This window comes from Onychomys torridus, chromosome 3, assembly GCF_903995425.1.
Source record: "Onychomys torridus chromosome 3, mOncTor1.1, whole genome shotgun sequence".
Taxonomy (NCBI): Eukaryota; Metazoa; Chordata; class Mammalia; order Rodentia; family Cricetidae; genus Onychomys; species Onychomys torridus.
Window position 1 is genome coordinate 108843505 of NC_050445.1, and position 23684 is coordinate 108867188.

General features: G+C 40.4%; 1 pseudogene; it reads right to left on the minus strand.

Moving 5' to 3' along the window:
- Positions 1-4175: 4175 nt before the first annotated feature.
- LOC118580101 lies at positions 4176-4904 on the minus strand (annotated as a pseudogene).
- Between the last annotated feature and the right edge of the window lie 18780 nt (positions 4905-23684).

Genomic DNA, 23684 nt, shown 5'->3' on the forward strand with positions numbered 1-23684 from the left:
TTTTATGAGGCTACAGTTACCCTGATACCCAAACCACACAAAGATGTAACAAAAAAAGAGAATTACAGACCAATCTCCCTCATGAACATTGATACAAAAATACTCAATAAAATACTGGCTAACTAAATACAGGAACACATAAAAAAAATTATCCACCATGACCAAGTAGGCTTCATCCCAGGGATGCAAGAATGAGTCAACATATGAAAATCTGTCAATGTAATACATGATATAAACAAACTGAAAGAAAAAAAACACATGAGCATCTCATTAGATGCTGTAAAAAGCCTTTGACAAAATCTAGTACCCCTTCATGATAATGGTTCTAGAGAGATCAGGAATACAAGGAACATACCTAAACACAATAAAGACAATTTACAGCAGGCTGACAGCCAACATCAAATTAAATGGAAGAAACTCAAAGCAATTTTATTAAAATCAGGAACAAGACAAGGCTGTTAACTCTCCCCATATTTATAACTTGAAGTTCTAGCTAGAGCAATAAGAAAACAAACAGAGTCAAGAGGATACAAACTGGAAAGGAAGAAGTCAAACTTTCATTATTTGCAGATGATATGATAGTATACATAAGTGACCCCAAAAATTCAACCAGGGAACTCCTACAGCTGATAATCTCTTTCACTAAGGTGGCAGGATACAAGTTTAACTCAAAAAAATCAGAAGCCCTCATATATACAAATGATAAATGGGCTGAGAAAGAAATCAGAGAAGCATCATCTTTTACAATAGCCACAAATAATATAAACTACCTTGGGGTAACTCTAACTAAGCAAGTAAAAGACCTGCATGATAAGAACTTTATGTCTCTGAAGAAAGAAATTGAAGAACATATCAGAAAATGGAAAGATCTTCCATGCTCATGGATAGGTAGAATTAACATAGTAAAAATGGCAATCTTACCAAAAGCAAGCTACAGATTCAATGCAATCCCCATCAAAATCCCAACACAATTCTTCACAGATTTGGAAAGAACAATACTTAGCTTTATATAGAAAAACAAAAAACCTAGCATAGCTAAAAGAATCCTGTACAATAAAGCAACCACTGGAGGCATCATGATCCCCGACCTCAAGCTCTACTATAGAGCTATAGTAATAAAAACAGCTTGGTACTGGCATAAAAACTGACACTTGGACCAATGGAATTGAATTGAAGAACCTGACATTAATCCACATATGTATGAACATCTGATTTTTGACAAAGAAGCAAAAACTGTACTACGAAAATAAGAAAATATCTTCAACAAATGGTGTTGGCATAACTGGATGTTAATATGTAGATGATTGCAAGTAGATCCTCTCTGTCACCATGCACAAAACTCAAGTCAAAGAGGATCAAAGAATTCAACATAAATCCAGTTATACTGAAGTTGATAGAAGAGAAAGTAGGAAGTAGTCTTGAATGCACTGTCACAGGAGACCACTTTCTAAATGTAACACCAGTAGCACACACTGAGAGCAACAATTAATAAATGGGACCTCATGAAACTGAGAAGCTTTTGTAGAGCAAAGGACATGGTCAATAAGACAAAATGACAGCCTACAGAATGGGAAAAGATCTTCACCAACCCAACATCTGATAGAGGCCTGATCTCTAAAATATATAAAGAACTCAAAAAGCTAGATATCAAAATACTAAACAATTGAATTAAAAAATGGACTATGGGGCTAAACAGAGGATTCTCAACTGAAGAATCTCAAATGGCTGAAAGACATTTATTTTAAGCTCTTTTTTTTTTTTTCTGAGGATCAAACCCAGGGCCTTGCGCTTGCTAGGCAAGCGCTCTACCACTGAGCTAAATCCCCAATCCGGCTGAAAGACATTTAAAGAAATGCTCAACATCTTTAGTCATCAGGGTAATGCAAATTAAAATAACTCTGAGATACCATCTTACACCTGTCAGTATGGTTAAGATCAAAAACACTGAAGACATCTTATGTTGGAGAGGATGTGGAGCAGGGGAACACTCCTCCACTGTTGGTGGGAGTGCAAACTTGTACAGCCACTCTGGAAATCAGTATGGTGGTTTCTCAGAAAATTGGGAATGAACCTATCTCAGGACCTAGATATACCAGTCTTGGGCATATACCCAAGGAATGCTCAATCATACCACAAGGACACATGCTCAACTATGTTCATAGCAGCATTATTTGTAATATCCAGAACCTGGAAACAACCTAGATGCCCCTCAACTGAAGAATGGATAAAGAAAATGTGGCACATGTACACAATGTACTCCTACTCAGCTGTAAAAAACAATGACATCATGAAATGTGCAAGCAAATAGATGGAATTAGAAATGGAACTAGCAAGGTAACCCAGACTCAGAAGGCCAAGCATGGTATGTACTCACTCATAAGTGGATACTAGATGTAAGGCAAATTATAACCAGAATACTACCCACAGCTTCAGAGAAGCTACCTAACAAGGAATACCCTAAGAGGGACACACAGATTGCCCAGCAAAGGAGAAATAGTTGAGATCTATATGAGTAAACTGGGAGTGGGGGGGGGGAGATAATGGAGGGCAAAGAATGGGGGATGAGGACATAAGGAAATGGGAGGGCCAAGCTGGAACAGGGACAGAGTGGGAAAGCAAGGAAAGAGATACCATGATAAATGAAGATATCATAGAAATAGGAAGAAGCAAGGTGCCAGAGAAATTCTCAGGAATCCACAAAGATGACCCCACTTTGGACTACTAGCAATGGTCGAGCAGTTGCCTGGACTGGTCTATTCTGTTGACTGGACTATTGAATACCCTAACTGTCATCATAGAGCCTTCGTTCAGTGACTGGTGGAAGCAGATGCAAAGATCCATGGCTGGGTACCAGGCTGAGTTCCAGGAATCCAACTGATAAGAGAGAAGAGGGATTTCTGTGGACAAGGGACGTTGAGATCATGATGGGAGGACATGCAAAGATGACCAGCCACACTAGTGGAAACCCATAAACTGTGGACTAATAGCTGTGGAGCCCCCATAGGATTAGAGTAGTCCCTCTGGATATGGGAGACAGTTGTTTAGCTTGAACTGTTTGGGGGGCCCCAAGGCAGAGGGATTGGGATCCATCCCTGGTGCATGGGTGGGCTCTTTGGATCTCAATGCCTAGGGTGTGACACCTTGCACAGCCCTGGTGCAGTGGGGAGGGGCTTGGACCTGCCTTTGCTGAGCGTGCCAGGCTCTGCTGACTCCCCATGGGAGACGTTGACATGAAAAATGTGGGGATGGGGGGGGGGGTTGGGGAGGAAGGCTAGCGGGTAGGAAGAAGGAAAAGGAAGGGAATCTGTGGTTGGTATGTAAAGAGAATAGAAAATTTCTTAATAATAAAAAAGAGATTAAAAAAGAAAATAATATTCCATTCATTACTTGGGATAAATTTATCATAAGGTTTCAAAACTGTTGGAAATTACAATTTGGTACTTTTAGAATATTTTCATTAATTACAGAGGCAATACTTTTTGCAGCATGTTTAAAGTAACTGAACACATTTTCATTATGAGAAAATACACATAACATAAGCATTTTCCCATTCTGAACACTGAACATTCAATTGGTATCAATCAGCACACTCACATTATTGTGCACCTAGGGCACAGGCACCTACAGCATTCTCTTTCCTGAACTAAAACTCTCTCCATCAGCAAAAGTTCCACAGTGCCTACTTTCTTGAGAATCTAGAACACCCTCCTGGGTTTTGTCACTGCTGGCTCCTCTTAGTCCTGCCTTCTATAAGTAGATTCAAACAATATCTGCTCCTGTGTGACTGAAATTACACTTTGCAGAGCAGCTTCAGGTGTTGGCTCATATGCCAGAGTCTCCTCCATACTAAGACTGAGTAATAGTTTCCTTATGTAGAGGCTACATTTTGTTCCTATATTCAGAAAGTTCAAGACCTTAAGTTGTTTGTACCTTTGAATGTTGAGAATATGTCACAGGCCTTGTTGCATATATGATTTTGTCGTGTGACTATAACTGGTGTGTGTGTGTGTGTGTGTGTGTGTGTGTGTGTGTGTGTGTGTGTGTGTGTTCGTTCTGGATCATGTGATTATAACTGTTCATTTGTCTAGTTTTGAAAAATAGAGATAACTGGGCAGTTGAAATATTGAGACACATAATTAAAGAAGTATAGACCACCCAGGAGACGACAAGTGAGATCACCTGAAAATACTGTCCAAAGTAGACATCATCAGAAAGAAACTCATAAGCAGTAGGATGGTCTGGAGGGCCCTTTGCTCTGAGATGCTTTTGGAGAATGGTTTGTGTTCTGAAGGTGCTGGGACCGAATCTTATGCCCGCACAAGAGAGTTACCATGTACCAAGTCGAAGACCCGAGACCAAGAGAGAATGTGTGTTGTATTGAGTAACTCATGCATAAAAAGAGCAAGATCCTGTGATGTGTATAAGATTATCTGAGATTTCGGGTGGCGATAGCTGCTATTATGATATGACTGCTGATGGCTGTGGAGAAAATACACAGGAAAATAAGAAAACGTGAGAGATGATGTGGAGAATGATGTCAGAACTTCACTAAATGAGGGCTTTGAGGGCAGAGGATGATGGCCTGGAAAACGCTCAGCAGGCAGGTGGCACAAACAGAGAGGCCCCTGGAAAACCTGTGCAAGACAGTAAGAAGTTGACATGTGATGTCATCCCATCTCTCTGGTGATATAAAAAGTCTTGGTTCTGTACACTGCAATAAGCATCATTGGGTGTGTTTGGGCCACGAAGCCAATGGGCAAGTCACTGAGTTTGGGCCTGTGGCCATGAACAAACATGAAGATGTGGAAGAGAGGAAGGAAGGGGCTGGCTGAGATGCCAAGGCTTATTTCTAAGAAGGCATTTCTGATGTTGGTTTTACAGGATGGCTTATTGTCTTTATTCATATTACACTGGATAGAAGGATATAGTAACTGTCTAAAGAGAGATAAAGAAACTCCTGTATTACAGTATTGCCTTCTACATCCAGAAAAGGAACATTACCCAGAATGTGAACACATTCATCCCAATTCACCCTCAACCTACCAAAGTCTCAGCTCTCCTGCATGCCATTCATCCTTACTCTAACACGTAGCCTAACCTCTTCCAACCATGGCTGGCTTACACACCCCAGTGTGAACCTCTACTAGTGTCAGTTTTGTTCAATAGTAAAATTGCATATATAATAGAAAGTATTTCCTTTCATACTACATCATGTGTCCATTTCTCTGGGCAAGTATCTCACTTGGTTTTCTTTCTTTCTTTTTTTAATCCAAAATTTTTCTGATTAGGTTTTTTTAAGTTATTTTATAATTTAATTTAATTTTACATATCAGCCTCAGATTCCCGTCCTCCCTCCTCCAGCCTCCACTCCTCCCAGCCCACCCCCCATTCCCATCTCCTCCAGGGCAAGGACTCCCCTGGGGATTCAGCTCAGCCTGGTAGATTCAATCGAGGCAGGTCCAGTCCCCTCCTCCCTTTGCCCAGGCTGAGCAAAGTAGGCTCAGCATAGGCCCCAGGTTCCAAACAGCCAACTCATGCACTGAGGACAGGTCCCGGTCCCATTGTCTGGGGGCCTCCCAAACCATTCAAGTTAATCAACTGTCTTGCTTATCCAGAGGGCCTGATCCAGTTGGGGGCTCCTTAGCTATTGGTTCATAGTTCATGTGTTTCCACTAGTTTAGCTATTTGTCCCTGTGCTTTTCCAATCATGGTCTCAACAATTCTCAATCATACAATGCCTCCTCTTTCCTGCCAACTAGACACCTGGAGCTCCACCTGGGGCGTGGCCATAGATCTCTGCATCCACTTCCATCAGTCATTGGATGAGAGTTCAGGGAGAACAAAGAAAAAGAAACGATGATTAATAAAGATCCCATGGGAATAGGAAGAAGCAAAGTGCTAGAGAGGTCCCCAGAAATCTACAAAGATACCTCCACAATAGACTACTGGCAATGGTCAAGAGAAAGCCCGAACTGACCTCCTCTGGTGATCGGATGGCCTCACTTGGTTTTAATTTGTACCATCTTGGTGGTCTGGTATGTGACAACTCTGTATTTTTAGTAATTTGAAGGGCAAAGTTTTCACAAATGAAATGAGACTTTGCCAAGGGAAGATTGTCCATGAAATAGATATACACAGAGTGATTTTACTAAGGTGTTATCTTTATCTCTCCATTTATTGCCAGACCAAATATTCTTATCATAGTTCCCTTTAAAATACTGGTAAGTGTGAACTCAGAATTCACACTGCTTCAGATTGCACCCACATTCCGAGTGTGATCTGGAGCACTCAGAGGTTCAGCTGCAGTCCCCTCCCCTAGAACAAATGGACAGTCATGTGCCTGAGTCAGGAAGACACAGGATGTGAAAGAAGATGATTGATACAAACCAGATGTGGAAGTGTGTCCTGTACATCATGATCTCTGTGCAAATGTCAGCTACTGGTTTCATTATCATTTAGTTTCTGACACATCTGACTATGAAGAATTAATACAGTCCTTTTAATAATGATCAGTTGAAACAGAGAAGATCAAAGTTACAAAAGCTGTAGGGTAGATAGTTAAGCATTCTCATTGTACTTCCTAAGCATTCTGACAGCATATCAGGCCTTTCTTTGAATCCTGCTTTGGAACTCTGTAGCTGGTTTTCATTTTTACTCTTTGGGTGCCCGCCACCCAGCTCCCAGATAGATACATAGAGACTTATTCTTACTTATGAATGCCCAGCCTTAGCTTGGCTTGTTTCTAACCAGCTTTTCTCAAATTATTCCATCTACATTTTGCCTCTGGCTTTTACCTTCCTCTAGTCTATATATCTTTCTTTCCTTCTTACTCTGTGGCTGGTTGTGTGGCTGGCTGGCTGGCCCCTGGTATCCTCCTCTCCTCCTTTTCTCACTCCTAGCTCTTCTTTTTAGCCTAGATTTCTCTTCCTATTTGTTCTCTCTGCCTGCCAGCTCCACCTGTTTCTCTATCCTGCCTTGCTATTGATCATTCAGATCTTTATTGGACTAATCAGGCAAAGTAACACAGCTTTACAGAGTTAAACAGATGCAACATAGAGTGTGAATTGTTGAGACCAAGATTAGAAAAGCACAGGGACAAATAGCCAAACTAATGGAAACACATGAATTATGAACCAAAGGCTGTGGAGCCCCCAGCTGGATCAGGCCCTCTGGATAAGTGAGACAATTGAATAGCTTGAATTGTTTGGGAGCCACCCAGGTAGTGGGACCCATACCTGTCCTTAGTGCATGAGCTGGCTGTTTAGAACCTTGGGCTTACACAGGGACACTTTGCTCAGCCTGGAAGGAGAGGACCTGCCTGTACTGAATCCACCAGGTTTAAATGAATCCCCAGGGGAGTCTTGGCCCTGGAGGATATGGGAATGGGGGTGAGGGGCTGGGGTCAAGGCGAGGGTGGGAGGGGGGAGGACAGGGGAACCCATGGCTGATGTGTAAAATTAAAACACAAATATAATAAATTTTTAAAAGGGGGAAAAAAGAATGCAACACAGCCAGGCAGTGGTGGTGCACGCCTTTAATCCCAGCACTCAGGAAGCAGAGCCAGTTGGATCTCTGTGAGTTCGAGGCCAGCCTGGGCTACAGAGTGAGTTCCAGGAAAGGTGCAAAGCTACACAGAGAAACCCTGTCTCGGGAAAAAAAAAGAAGAAGAAGAATGCAACACATCTTTGCACCATTAAACAAACATTCCACAGCATAAATGAATGTAACGCATCTTAAACTAATATTCCACAACAGAACTCTGCATCTGTTAAGATCTCTAGATCATCAAACCAACCAGCCTCTGTGAGAAGAGCCAAGTCATCCAACAATGGCGGGAAAACGTCCCAGCTGTTTCTTATTCAACAGTGAGACTAGAGTAGTAAACAGAGCTAAAATTACACTTGATGCAGAGCCATTCCCTTGTTAGGTTTCAACTAACGGAAAACTGTCTAGTGGATACCTGAAAGATAGGATCTGGGAAAGCTGTTCCGTCACCTGTCCTCCAAGTAGGCAATGATACTTCTCCATCCTCAAGAGGATGAAGCCTAATATTAATTCTAGACAACTGAATAGTGATCTACTGGTAGAATATGTCTTTCAGAATAAACGCATTACTTCAATTAACCTTCATACATGTGAGGTATATAACTGTAATAGTGTGAAGATTAATCTAGTTATGAGGAAAAAATAGAAGCATCATCCAATACCAAGGATGTACTGTGAACTCATTTTATGGTGTTTTGACTTGAAGCTCTGTAATGTAAGATATTAGGAGAAAGTGAAGTGTTCACATTCACAAACAAGGAGTGCCTTTTAGAATTACTGGCCAGAGAGAGTCTATTGAACCCTTTAAAAATGCAGATTTCCTAAAATAAAATTTAATGCTATGGATAAAAGGAGTTAGCCATTTTTAAAAGATGAATAGACCATGAATGCTAGATAGTAATGCTGTTATTAATGTGTAAGAAATTATGTAATTGAATTGTGATGTTCTTTATATAACTTACTAACCCCAGTCTTAATAACAGCAGGAGAGAAGGAGGAAGGGGAGAGGGAGAAAGGAAAGTGGAGTGAAGGAAAGAATGAGAGAGAGAAGAAGGAAGGCCAGAAGGAAAGGAGAAGGTGGAGGAGAATAATAACTAATTAAAACATCCATTTCTCTGAACATGCTTCAAGTTGTCTGATGATAACCCATGAAAACACAGTAAGACAGTCACCCAAGTTCCAAACTCGGACGGACAAATAACAGGACCACAGAGGCCATGTGTCATCCTATGGCTTCTACGTGATTATAAATGGCAGGTGTTTATTTTAGTGTATAAACCTCACTTAAGGCATTTAGCACACAATTGTAAAGAGTAACTTCAAGCAGGTACCCTCTGACCTTTCACAGTTAACTTTCAAGTAATTGGAAATTGCTAGCTAATACATTGTTTCTGTGAAATGCGGGGTATTCTTTAACTCGATTTCATTTACTCAAAGGAAAAAATGCTTGAGCCTTGAAAGCACATAGTATTGAAAAACTCTCACCAAGTATGTTGGAATCATCTGTATGTTCTGGCGTGGGAATACACTCTTTCCATATTCCATGAGAAGAATGTGATTCTTCCACCTTTACCATTTTGGAAAATTAGGAGTCATGGCTGACACACATTTTAGCTTGTTTTCTGCAGATGAGACCATCCTAGAAGCCAACAAGTAGACAATACTAGCCTGGTAGTCACCATATTTCTGCTTTGTCATCCCAAAGGACTATTATGGCAGGAGTATGCCACCCTGTCACGATCACCATGAATCCTCATTAATATTCTAGAAATCATGGCTTCAGGAAATAACTGCTTTGAAACCACTAGAAGACATTGGTTTTTCTGAAATGGAATTCCAAGAAGGCAACAGGAAAAACCATCATATTTTCTCCAGAACACAGACAAAAGTGACATGAGGTCACAAGGACTAACATGTCAGGAGAGACCACAGAAAGATTTCTGTAGACATCACACCGTCTGAGTCACATTGAACTATTTGAATAAACAAACATATCAGATATATTGTATGCATTTATTTAATATTATACAACACATAAATAGGTGCTGTACTAGTTACTCTTTGTAAGAACTAGCTAACATGATCAAATCAGACAAGTTTGTAGGGATCTGTAGGCTACTATACTTCAAAGGGAAAGTTTTCTGTTGAATGTGAGCCTTGCAAAACATCAACCCAGAGCACTTAGGGTTGTGCTGTTACTGTACCTTATTATTCCATGTAACAAGACTGCACTTTACACACTGGGAAAAACCCAGGTTGCTACAAAGAGACTTGGCATTTATTATATAATACAGGAAAAATAATAGATTTGTGAAACAGATTCCAGGCAGAGTAAGAAAAGTCAACATGCTGGGAGCAAGAAATGCTGAAGAGAAACACGAGCATTCCTAGTTAGAGCCAAGTGTGAAGGCTTCAGCTGCTCAGGACATCAGAGTTAGAGCCCCCTGTCCAGCATGAAACCAGGAAGCCACAGCTGTAGACAGTGTCATCCTGCAATTAACCAATCAATCATGCACAACCTGAGAGCCGTGGCATCATCAAATAGTCCTCAAACCAATGGTAGGTGCTCAGAACAATGACCTGACCTTGTGAGACATGAGAGAAAGCTGGTGCATCGGGGAAGAAAAACCGTCACCAGGTAGATGTCGCCTCTACGTACAGAGAGAGGATGAAGTAGAGTAATAACAGAAATACGAGAAACAAGCACCCAAGGTGCATTTTATTTAGGGAATGGCAGTTGTTTAAATAGATTCAGAATTATGCTTGTTTAAAAATGGAACAGATTGTATCCAGTTCTCAGGGTTCTGACTTGCAACTTGTATGTGTACCAGTATATTTCAAAATCTCCAGACACAGAAAGACCAGGAGAAGCATTCTTTTAAAACACAGAACAGGAAGACCTGGAGGAGCAGCATGGCACAGACTCCAGCTGTCACCCAGTGATGATGCTTGGGAGACTCGTGCTTTGCTCGTAAGCAGCTCAGCCCTCCCTCCCAGCATTGTGTCTGTGATAAAGCAAGTGGTTCAGTTCCTGTCCTATTTCACATAAGTTCATGAAAAGGTGAGATAGGTCTCTCTCTCTCTCTCTCTCTCTCTCTCTCTCTCTCTCTCTCTCTCTCTCTTTCTCTGTGTGTGTGTGTGTATGTATATGAATATATGTCATATATATGTATATATATGATCAATGGTTATCAAAACATAGAGAATGAAGTATTTTTATTGTCAATGAAATTGAAAGAATTATTTACTCAATTTGTAGAACATAAGGAAAAGATAAAGAAGCACAGCTAATCTTTCTCTAGGGAGTTGAATTCCTGTCTGTCTTTATAGCCAGGAAGTGGAAGGTACCCTGTGTTTACTGAGTACTTAGTTTTCTAGCAACCTCACTGTCTTGGCACTCTGGGCACATTTCCTAGCAAGCAGAGCAGAGGTTGAGTCTTGACACCACTATTTCCTAATGTCTAAATTTGTGTTGAGAATAAAAAGCATCCATGAGTAAACACTGATAAGTCCATTGTGGTCATGTGAGGTAGCCCATTGAGGGATAAGGTTTAGAATCTATCTCCTCCTAAATAGTTCAAGCTAATCGACTGTCTCACTTATCTAGAGGGCCTGATCCAGTTCCATGGAGGCTCCTCAGCCATTGGTTCTTAGTTCATGTGTTTCCACTAGTTTGGCTATTTGTCCCTGTGCTTTTTCCAATCATGGTCTCAATATCTCTTGCTCATGTAATCCCTCCTCTCTCTCTCCGATTGGACTCCTGGAGCTCTACCTGGGGCCTGGCCGTGGATCTCTGCATCTGCTTCCATCAGTCATTGGATGAGAGTTCAATCATGACAGTTAGGGTGTTCAGCCATCCGCATCACCAGAGTAGGTCAGTTTGGGCTTTCTCTCGACCATTGACAGCAGTCTATTGTGGAAGTATCTTTGTGGAATTCTGGGGACCTCTCTAGCACTTTGCTTCTTCCTATTCCTGCGGGATTTTCATTTATCATGGTATCTCTTTCCTTGTTCTCCCTCTCTGTTCTTGATCTGGCTGGGATCTCCTGCTACCCTAAGCTCTCTTTCCCTTGACCCTTGCCCTTCATTACCCCCCTCATGTCCAGTTTGCTTATGTAGATCTCATCCATTTCTCTGTTGTTGGGCGATCCCTGTGTCTTTCTTAGAGTCCTCTTTACTAGGTAGCCTCCCCGGAGTTGTGAGTAGCAGTCTAGTCATCCTTTACTTTACATCTAGTATCCACCTATAAGTGAGTACACACCATGTTTGTCTTTCTGAGTCTGGATTACCTCACTCAGGATGATTTTTTTCTAGATTCATCCATTTGCCTGCAAACCTCATGATGACATTGTTTTTCTCTGCTGAGTAGTACTCCATTGTGTATATTACCATATTTTCTTTATCCATTCTTCAGTTGAAGGGCATCTAGGTTGTTTCCAGGTTCTGGCTATTACAAACAATGCTGCTATAAACATAGATGAGCATGTGCCCTTGTGGTATGATTGAGCATTCCTTGGTTGTATGCCCAAGAGTGGTATAGCTGGGTCTTGGGGGAGGCCCCCAGGCAGTAGGACCAGGACCTGTCCTTAGTGCATAAACTGGCTGTTTGGAACATGGGGCCTATGCTGGGACACTTTACTCAGCCTAGGTGAAGGGAGGAGGGGACTGGACGTGCCTAAACTGAATCTACCAGGCTGAGCTGAATCCCCAGGGGAGTCCTTGCCTTGGAGGAGATGGGAATGGGAGGTGGACTAGGGGGTGGAGGGTCCTCAGGAGGAGGGAGGACAGAGGAATCCATGGCTGAATGTAAAATGAAATTAATTATAAAATAAAAAATATAAAAATAATCTATCCCCTGTGTCAGGATCAAGAAAAGTTGTGGTGCACTTTCAACTTTCCACCAAAAGTTCATGAAGAGATATAGTTTGATAAAAATCTGAATATCAAATATAGAGAGCAGGATGAGATGGGGCTCAATTATATCAAATTTACTATAAAACAACATGAAATTCAGGCATTTCCATTATTAGTGAAATTGGAAGGCAAATTTTTATTCAATACATAGGACAAAGAGAAAAGATTAATAGAATAAAATATTATCTCTTCCAGGAAGTTGTATTCCTGGGCCTTAGGACCATGTTCACTGTGTATTTAACAATCAGTGTCCTGTAACCTTATCATCACAGCTCCTTCAGGTGACAGTCCTATCAGGCAAAGCAAGGCTAATGGCTGACACCCCTAATTTGTAGTTTTGAAACCAAATTGAAATAAAAAAAATTATGCCACTTTGACAGACAATTCTCCCCCAAGAACCACAGAGTAACCAACTCTGAGGACCAAGTAAAAGAAGTCTCCTGAGGGATGGGTAAGGGTGGTCCAGTGAATCCCGAAACAACATAGACTACTGATATAGCCATGGCTACCACTCAGAGGTTACAGGTGCTGAAGACACCTCACACTTAGTACACAAGACAATCTCACTGAATCTGACCTGAATGCCTCCTTCCCATGGTCCATCATCCATGATACCAGAAAATACTGTACAAACTATCTAAAGAGGGAAGAAGTTAATAATCCTATCATGCCCCAACACTATGAACCACAACAAAGAGGAGCATGGCAAGATATCCATAGAGGTGCAACAGAGCACTCACATGGTAGTAACCAACAACTGCCTGGCTGGCTTTAGAGCCCACACAACAGGAGGGAAATCATGCCTGGTTCTAGAAACCTAGTTAACTTCCTGGGATCAGTGAGAACATAGACCTTAGAGAAAAAAAACTACTACAACCACTTTGCTAGACCAACATAATTCCTAACTACATTCTAAGTCTTATACCTACAGAAAAGTATAGCTGTCACCTCTCGTCAGCAAAGCCTCTCTTTACAGCAGATGGAGACCATCACAGAAAACCACACTGGACCCAATGCAGATAGCTATTGATTGTGTTACCCAGCCAAGGTGAGTAGATCTACAAAACAGCTCCTGCATCTATGGCTTGGGGAATACTGACTAAGAGGAACAGAAATTTGCAAAGAGCCAGTGTCTCCTAGAAATATTGGCACAAATGAGACAGGAACACGGCAATATCAAAGACACACAAACATGGAAGGGGGAAGATCTCATGGAGTCCTTCTCATAGACAAGTAACTACAGGCAACTAGAGACTCCTAGACAGGGAGAAATAGCCTCTCTCAAGGATGAGCCCTCTTCCTCCTGATCCAGTACAAAGTAGTTAGCCCAGAAACCATATACACAGAAACTAAATTAATGTGCTCAAGGTTGCATTCATGTATTTGTGCACACACTTACATGCAAACATTTGTATGTAAAAATGATAAAGAGTCAATGAAATTGAGAATGTACAGACATGATAGAGGTGAAGGAGAAAAGTGACGGAAGTACAACACAATTAAAATGTATTTGGAAAGTAAATAAATACATAAAATGGGGAGAAAAGTGACCTTGAGCAAACACTAGTAGGCATACAGCAGTCATTGAGACTGAACTCTGTAGGATTTGGGGAATATGGCTTTGATTTCTTATAAAGATTTCTTATCATTTAATATTTCAAATTCATAAGGTACTTGTATAAATATCAATTGCATTTGATCTATGAAAACAATAGATGCAAAAAGGGGGATCATTTAATTAAACTGTGAATTTAGGACTTTTCAAGTTTCTGATCCTATATATAAAAAGGAAATATTGAGGATATAATGTATGTAAATCTACAAAATCAGTGTGAGTCATTAAGTTCAGAAAAAATATGAAAGTGTAAATATAATTATTTTTTATTTTTTTTTGTTTTTAGCCCTGGATGTCCTAGAACTCATTCTGTAGACCAGGCTATCCTTGAACTCACAGAGATCCACCTGACTCTGCCTCTCGAGTACTAGGATTAAAGGCATTTGCCACCACCACCTGACTGTGTAAACATAATTTTAAGAGTCTATAAATAAAAGAAATAAAAATCGTAAGAAGAAAACACCCTCATTCTCCTTTGTGCAGAACACAGCTCGTGTGTCAAGGGGCTGTCAGAGCTCAGTGTCTCCTCTGCAGATGCTGACAACCTCCCTGAGCCCCACTGCTCCTCCTCCCATAGCCTGCCTGGGACCTGACCACCTTCTGATTCTGCCAGATGGATGTGGCAGGGGAGGACTCTGCCTGAGGAGATCCTGCACAGGCTTAGGTAGAGGGAGTTCTTAATGCATCTCTGAGGTTTGTAATTTTAAAAGTGTCTGTTGAAGATGACAAGTTCCCGCTGGGGAGCACGAAAACATGGCATCCCAGCAGAGCATTTCACCTGTTGAGCTGACTCTATTCTGTCTTGGATAACAGCCATCTGGGGAGGGCTGAGCACAAACTCTTCTTTGAGCTTCCTTGCCCTTGCTGCAGGAATAAAAAAGTTTATGTCATATAGACAACCCTGTCTTTTCTCACCTTACTCTTTAGATACAGTTCTAAGTTCCTTCACCATGATGCCTTGGATACAGGACTCCAGGGCCTCCCGTGACTTCCCTATGAATCTAGGGTCTTCTTTCTACACTATGTGACAGGCAGCCTCTCCCCGGGTCAGTCTTCCCATGGAGCTCTTATTTTCCAGGTAGTGTTGATTCTGTTTCCAATATGTCCAAACTCCCAGTTGCAGGATTTTAGCTGAGAGGAAATTTGAAGGTGAATTGTAACAGAAATTAGATGTATAGTAAAAGTCAGGGCAGACCTGGAGAGCCAACATGACCACCAGCAGTTGGATCATAGCTGAGGCTGAGGTCAGGCTGGCTCTGCTCCATAAGGAGTCTGAAGACCAGCATCATCCTCACTGACAGAAGCAGGAATAGGCTCTGAAACTAACGCAATTTTGCTCCACCTCCCACAGAACTAAAACACACTTACAGAAAGCGTCATGAGCCCTGTGACAAAACAGGACCCGGTGACCTGTAGCTGAAGCTTGTGGTCATGGAAGCCAAGCACTGCACTCCTGATGTCTGAATAATGTCATAGCTTCACAGTTGGAGGCAGTAGGATTGTAAGTTCAAGGTTAGTCTTGGCTACACTGAGAGACCCGGTTTCAACAAACAGGTACAATGTTTCATGTGGAGTGATTAATAGTCCTGGTTTTATAATGTGAACAGAATGCTTTAAACAGCTTGTGTCAACAATTACATAGATGCTATAGATGGAAACATCTTTCTAGAGAGAACTGGAAATCTAGGATGGATTGAATGTTTTGTTATTTTTTTTTGAGACAGGATCTCACCACATGGCCATAGCTCACATATATACAATATAGTGAGGTCGGGCCTCACTATATACACTAGGCTAGCCTTGAACTCCTAGAACTCTGCCTGTGTCTGCCTGTTAAAACAAGTGCTTGTGTTAAAAGCTTGTGCCACAACAGATATGTTCATATGTTTACACATTTCTGTTGGGCAGTTCCTTCATTTCTCCACAAAGTCCCAGTATTCTCTTTTACATAGCTGCAAATATTCTCCTGCTAAGTCATTCACAACCTTCAATTTTGTTAGCACATAGTCTGTTATCAGCATTTTGACTAGTTCAAGGTAGAAAGGACATGTCACAATCTTTCTCCAGATGTTCTACTTGCATTACCCAGTATTTAAGTTTTTTAAAATGATCCTAAAGGCTAAGCAATGAGATCTAAGTAGGGACAGTAACATCACTGCTCACAGATGAGTTGTATTTTCTATCTGTAATACCAACCCAAATGGCTCTTTTTAAGATGAAACATGATACTGTCGTTGACATAAAAATACACCATGAGTAGAATCTTACATTTGATTTATCTTTCCAATTAAGAGGAATATTGATCCAAAGCGAGTTCCAGGAAAGGCACAAAGCTACACAGAGAAAACCTGTCTTGAAAAACCAAGAAGGAGGAGGAGGAGGAGGGAAGGAAGGAGGAGGAGGGAAGGAAGGAGAAGAAGAAGATTGCAAGACCTCATTTGTAGTGGGTAGCCATCCCAGCATTGGCCTGGAAGTTCCAACCCCCATTGAGGCTTCGGTAATGGTCATGCCCACAAGGCAGGGCGGAGGAGGAAGCAGAAGACCAAGGATCAGGAAGAGGGCTCTCTCTTGGTTCCCAGACTCTGGATGCTGGAGGTAGACCGAGCAGGGTTCTCCAGAGAACACCGCCGGGCTGCACTATACCCTTGCCAGACCCTGTAACCTACCCTTTCGTTTGTAAGTTACCCCACAAAATAAACCTCCCTTTTAACTATGTGGAGTGGCCTTAATAATTTCACCAATATCTGGCGCTCACGTGGGGCAAATTCCAAAGGCCTAGGCGGCTCCCTCCCTCAGCCTCCTCCCCGGCTGGCGGGTACCTAAACTTGCCTGCAAAGTTCTATTTAACCAGAACTACACGGTTCCATTCCCGAAAAAGAGAGCAGCTAGTCCGGTCTCAGTTCCCTAGCTTATCCCCCAGACCAGCGAAAACCACTGTGAGTGAGATCTTCCCACTCCTCCGAGTGCCCTTTCCCCGCCATCTTGGCTCCTGCCTTCAGCTGCCGCCAGTCAAGGTTGCCAGCAGGCCTTGCTTTGGAGCTATACCAACGCCTCCTGCTGGCTGAAAAGTGCTACTGCACCCTCAAAACCACGGAAAGGTAAGCTTCTTTCAAGTAAAAGTACTTGATAATTTTCCACCTTAAAACTGACTAACAAATTTTGAGTAATTCTTGTAATATGGCTGACAACATTACCTCACAAGAATTTAATAACCTTTTTGCCTGTATGATGAATGACATTTTCCTGGAAATATACGACCTCCCTAAGACATATCTGGCCTGTACCATTTTGACATTCATTGTAATAATTCACACAATGTTCAAACACTGGTTTAATAATAAGAACAAAGATGAGTCATTATTGGGACTGATACAGGCTTTAAAAGATAACAATGAAGGCTTACAGAAAAAGATTCTGTCTATGGAATCTGCTGACCAGGACTTACAGAAAAAGATTCTCTTTCTGGAATCTGCTAACCAGGATTTACAGGCTTTAAAAGTTAGCAAAGAAGGCTTACAGAAAAAGATTCTGTCTATGGAATCTGCTGACCAGGACTTACATAAAAAGATTCTCTTTCTGGAATCTGCTAACCAGGAATTACAGGTTTTAAAAGATAGCAATGAAGGCTTACATAAAAAGATTCTCTCTCTGGAATCTGCTAACCAGAATTTACAAAACAAGCTTGTACCCAAAATTGCTTTTATTGATAATAAATATGAGTATTTAATGGATAGAACACTAACTCTCCAGAGTGAAGTTGTAGCTACTCAGACAATATATAAGGAAGAAAAATGATCATTACTTGATAAGATAAGGTCCATGGAATCATGTGTTTCAGAAGAACATAAAAACTTCCATGATTCCATGAAAAATCTGGAATCCCTTACAAGAGAGGAGGTTTACTCCCTGTAACAGACCCTAGGTGCTCGTTTATAAGCCCTGGAGGAAACTCTAAATAAACATGACAAGGGACCTAATAAGCAGAAGGGCAAGACCATACAGGTTGTAACATCTCCAAATGGCTCTCATACAATGGCTTATCCTGTTATCATCCATGAGAAGCCAGCAGATGACACACACCCTTAGCCATATACGACATATACATTACAACCAATTTCAACAAGGGACTTTAAAAATATAAAGGAAGCAGTAGTTACATATGGGATACACTCCACATACGTAAAACAGATGTTAAATTCGTGGTCTACCTCACATAGCATCATTCCAGATGACTGGCATCAGTTAATTTCAGCTGTTCTAGAATATAGCCAGCAGTTACAGTGGAAAAGCTGGTTGAGAGAAGAGGCAAGAAATTTAGAACAACAAGGTAAACTCAGAGGTTTTGAGATCTCCCAAGATCAAATACTTGGTGAGGGATGTTTCACTGACAGGAATGTACAAGCCATTTATGATGAGCATACAATATCCCTATGCCATACAGCAGCTCTAAATGCTTGGGAAAAAAATTCCAGAACCTGGAAAAGCAACTGAGGTATACACAAAGATATTTCAGGGACCACATGAACCCTTCACTGATTTTTTACAAAGGCTGAACACAGCTATAACAAAAGCTGTATCAGATAAAGAATTAAGAAAAGTATTAACTGAGTCCTTGGCATTCGACAATGCTAATTCAAAATGCAAAAGAATACTTACACCATTAAAGATCAGATCAGCTCCTTTGGAAGAATGGATTCAGTATACTAATAGTGTTGAATCTCTTAACTACAGTAATGAGGCTTGGATAGGAGAGACAAATCCCAAAGGTGAAAGAAGACCCCGTGGTACCAAATGTTTTAAATGTGGTACAACAGGTCATATAAGTAAAAACTGTACATGAGGTAATCCTAGAAGTAATACTCATTCTAGGAATAGCCTAAACAGAAGACCCCAACCACCTCCTAGATTATGTAGAAGATGTGGCAAAGGCCGACATTGGACCAGTGAGTGCAGATCAAAAATAGATATACAAGGCAACCCTTTAGTAGCAGGAAATGCCTCAGGGGGCCTCTTGCAGGCCCCCAAATCAAATGTGGTAAGAACATTCCCAGCCACTGTGGAAGACATTCCTCTCCAGGACAACTGAATAAACCAATGCCTAATGTAAAAACCGATACTGCAATGGATGATAAAACAGCTCTGATAGATGAATCACAGTTTACAAAGAACACAATAAAACAAATATTTTGGCAAACTTCCATAAATGAACAAAGACCAAAGCTTAGAATTCGAATTAATGGCTTGGTTCTGGAGGGCCTGGTAGACACAGGTGCGGATGTGACTGTAATTACACCAAAATCATGGCATCCAAATTGGCCTCTTCAAGAGGTGGATGTCCAACTTTTAGGAATTGGCACCCTATCTCAGATAAAACAGAGTTCGAGATGGTTTGAATGCATAGGGCCAGAAGGACAGAGAGGAAGGCTGAAGCCATATGTAGCGAATGTAGCAGTAAATCTATGGGGCCGAGATCTGTTACAACAGTGGAATACCCAGATTAAAATTCCTACACTCTCAGAAAAGGAATACAGGCCAATGCATGTTTCTAGGAATAATATCATAACATGCTATAAAAAACAGTCACCAACCATTCAGGCTGTACACAAACAGAGCACAACTGCTGTTGAACTCTCAGAAGTACCAACTGCCTTACCTTTAAAATGGCTAACTAATAAACCTGTCTGGGTTGGACAGTGGCCTTTGACAAAAGAGAAGCTACAAGCTTTAGAACAGCTGGTTCAAGAGCAGTTAAATGCTCAACACATTGAAGAATCTACCAGCCCTTGGAATTCTCCTGTATTTGTTATTTAAAAAAAGTCTGGTAATTGGAGAATGCTAACAGATCTGAGAGCTATTAATAAAGTAATTCAGCCAATGGGCTCCCTACAGACTGGGATGCCCTTGCCCTCTCTGCTACCAAAGAATGGCCTATAATAGTTATTGACTTAAAAGACTGTTTCTTTACCATACCCTTACAAGAAAATGATAGAGAAAAATTTGCCTTCACAGTTCCTAATTATAACAATTCTCAGCCAGTCAAGAGATATCAATGGAAGGTCCTCCCACAGGGAATGTTAAACAGCCCTACCTTATGCCAATACTTTGTGCAAAAACCATTGGAGTTAATTCGTGTAAAGTTTCCACAATCCATAATTTATCACTATATGGATGATATCCTATTAGCTGATCCAAAGTTAGACACATTAGAAAGCATGTTTGAAGAAGTAAAAAAAGTTTTGCCTCACTGGGGACTGCAAATTGCTCCTGAAAAAATACAAAGAGGAGATTCTATTAATTACTTAGGATATAAGATAGAGTTACAAAAAATTAGACCCCAAAAGGTACAACTGAGGAGAGATCGATTAAAGACTCTTAATGATTTTCAAAAGTTGTTAGGAAGCATTTCCAACTTATTGGGTATCATGGGAATACCCAAACATGGACTACAAAATTTGGCTAATACTCTAGAAGGGGACAAAGAATTAAATAGTCCAAGAGAATTATCAGCTGAAGCTGAGAAGGAATTGGCTCTAGTAGAAAAGACAATTCGAGAAGCACATGTGGATCGTGTGGATCCAGAACTTAAATGCATTCTTGTCATATTCCCTTCCAGACATTCCCCCACAGGTATTTTGATGCAGAGGGAAGATATTATATTGGAATGGATATTCCTACCAGTAAACCAAATAAGAAATTAAAGACTTATATAGAAAAGATCTCTGATTTGATTCAAAAAGGTAAATTAAGACTTCATCAGTTGACAGGAATGGACAAAGCAGAAATTGTAGTACCTTTAACTAATGAGGAAATTTTGTCACTATGGAAAGATAATGAATACTGGCAGAGAGCCTGCAGTAACTTTTTGGGAGAGATTAACAACCATTATCTCAAAAGCAAGAGAATAGAATTCATAAAGAAGACTGAATGGGTCCTTCCTCACATTGTATGACACAAGCCAATTTCTGGAGTCCTCACATTCTATACTGATGCAAATAAATCAAGGAAAGCAGGATACAAATCAGGAGACTTAAGTAAAGTGGTACAAAGTCCATACAGCTCTGTACAAAAGGCAGAACTGTATGCCGTTCTTATGGTACTGATGGACTTCACAGAACCCCTCAATATAGTCACTGACTCTCAATATGCAGAGAGAGTTGTTTTACACATTGAAACTGCTGAATTTATTCCTGATAATACAGAATTAACTTCATTATTCATACAATTGCAGGAAATCATCAGAAAAAAGGGAACATCCTATATATATAACACATATCAGATCCCATACAGGTCTGCCAGGACCTCTAGCACAAGGTAATGATGAGATTGATCAGTTACTAATAGGTAATGTGCTAGAAGCCTCAGAATTTCATAAGAAACACCATGTAAATAGCAAAGGTTTGAAGAAGGATTTCTCCATTACTTGGCAACAAGCTAAGGATATTGTGAAAAAATGTCCTACTTGTTCCTTCTATAACCAAACTCCATTACCTGCAGGAAGCAATCCAAAGGGTATACAAAGAAATGAAATTTGGCAGATGGATGTGTTTCATTTTGCAGAATTTGGAAGATTAAAGTATGTACACCATACCATTGACACCTATTCAGGATTTCAGTGGGCAACTCCTATGAGTTCTGAAAAGGCTGATTCTGTGATTACACACCTATTAGAAGTTATGGCCATCATGGGAATACCTGTACAAATTAAGACAGACAATGCCCCAGCATATGTCTCCAATAAAATGAGACAGTTCTTTGCTTATTACAATATAAAGCATGTTACAGGTATACCACACAATCCCACAGGCCAAGCAGTCATAGAAATATCCAATTGAACTTTAAAGGATATGCTAAATAAACAGCAACAGGTAACAATGACTCCTAGAAATAGATTGCATAGTGCTTTATTAACCTTGAATTTTCTCAATGCTGATGAGAAAGGAACAACAGCTGTGGAGAGACATTGGACGACAGACAAAACTCCTGAGCTAAACCAACCGGTTTATTTCAAAGATGTGTTGACCTCAGAATGGAAACCTAGATATGTCCTACGTTGGGGAAGGGGATTTGCTTTTGTTTCCACAGGAGAAGAAAAGCTATGGATACCAACAAAATTAATAAAAATTCAATTCGAACAGGAGAAACCCCTTGATGAGGAGAAGTAAAAGATCATCCACCAATGTGACATCTCTTCAGGTTGTAAGAAAAATTTAACAATCAAAGGTTGGGGTAGGGTTCTGTTTTTGTCTTTCCAGGATAATGGAAATACCCATCTTCCAGAAATCATAAGGCCTTGGATATCCGGATGTTTACAGCAGAAAGAAAGAATCTATTTGGTACCAATCTACACAGGGTAAGATATCACTGCCTAACATCTATATCTCTATCAATCTAGAGTAGTTGTGGTTCCAATTTAATTATAAACCAAGCTGGCTTTGGAGATGGAATTGGCTCACTCCTTCTCTAAACCCGAGCATATTGATAAAAGAAAAGGTTGAGAGATTCTTCAGTTCCATATCAGAAGAGCCCTCTGGTGTGAGACAGAAGGAAACCAATTATAAGGGACCATTATCTTCAAGATTCTAATTCTCTCCATGCTTACTCTTGATTTCTTGGAATCCTTTCTTACATGTCATGACATCTTTAAATCCAAACCTTCCATTCTGATAAAAAATAGGTTTTTTCCAATAGCATTCTCTGAAGTCTCCAGAAGGAAGATGGGGCCCCAACAACAACAACTCTACCCAATCCAGAATGATGCCATGGTAATCATCATCATACTACACTTCTTGCCAAAATTTCAGACAATCTTACCCATTACTCTGAGAGTTGCTGCAGAATCTATAGTTAGTCTAACTGAGATTTAACTATCTGAGCTTTCTCACAATACCCAACAGAGATACCATCGCTCCCTAAACAGCAGGAAGCAATTCTAAGAAAACGACGCCCCTTCTCCCTAAGGTTTCATATTTCTCAGGGTTATGGATAATGGTTCTAGGGTTGGGGGTGGAAGAAACTGTTAAACTCAGTGCTCTCCTTAAGGAAAGAAAATATATCTCAAAAAAAAGGGAAAAGAAGAAATAGAATGGATAGGTATAAGATATTATGGTAGACTATCATATACATTAGTAAACAAATTTAGTAATCTAGCAGCCTTTGCACTGTTATGAATTCTTATATGTTGATACAAATATAAACTTTTTACATTCCTATTTAAGATAATTTGTATATTGATACAAATACAGAACTATGTTTGTTATATTGTACACATATTTTTACTCTTATGTGAAATATTTGTATATTGATACAAATGTGAATTTATATCTGTCATACTGTATGTATATTCTACTTCTGTTTAAGATATTCTGTATACTGATATATATTTGGGATTATTATCATATTGCATATTGCACTATACATTCCTACCTCTGTTAAAGATATTTTGTGTATTGTCACAATTTAAAGTCATAGTCCTTTTACTGTACATTTGCTTACAGACTGTTTGCCTTATTTATAGGAAGCTTAGTCCTTAGGTTGTTTAGGTAGATAAGACTTACATAGTTATTGTCACCTATGCTTGTCATCTCTATAATTATGTTAGTTAGGTTATCCA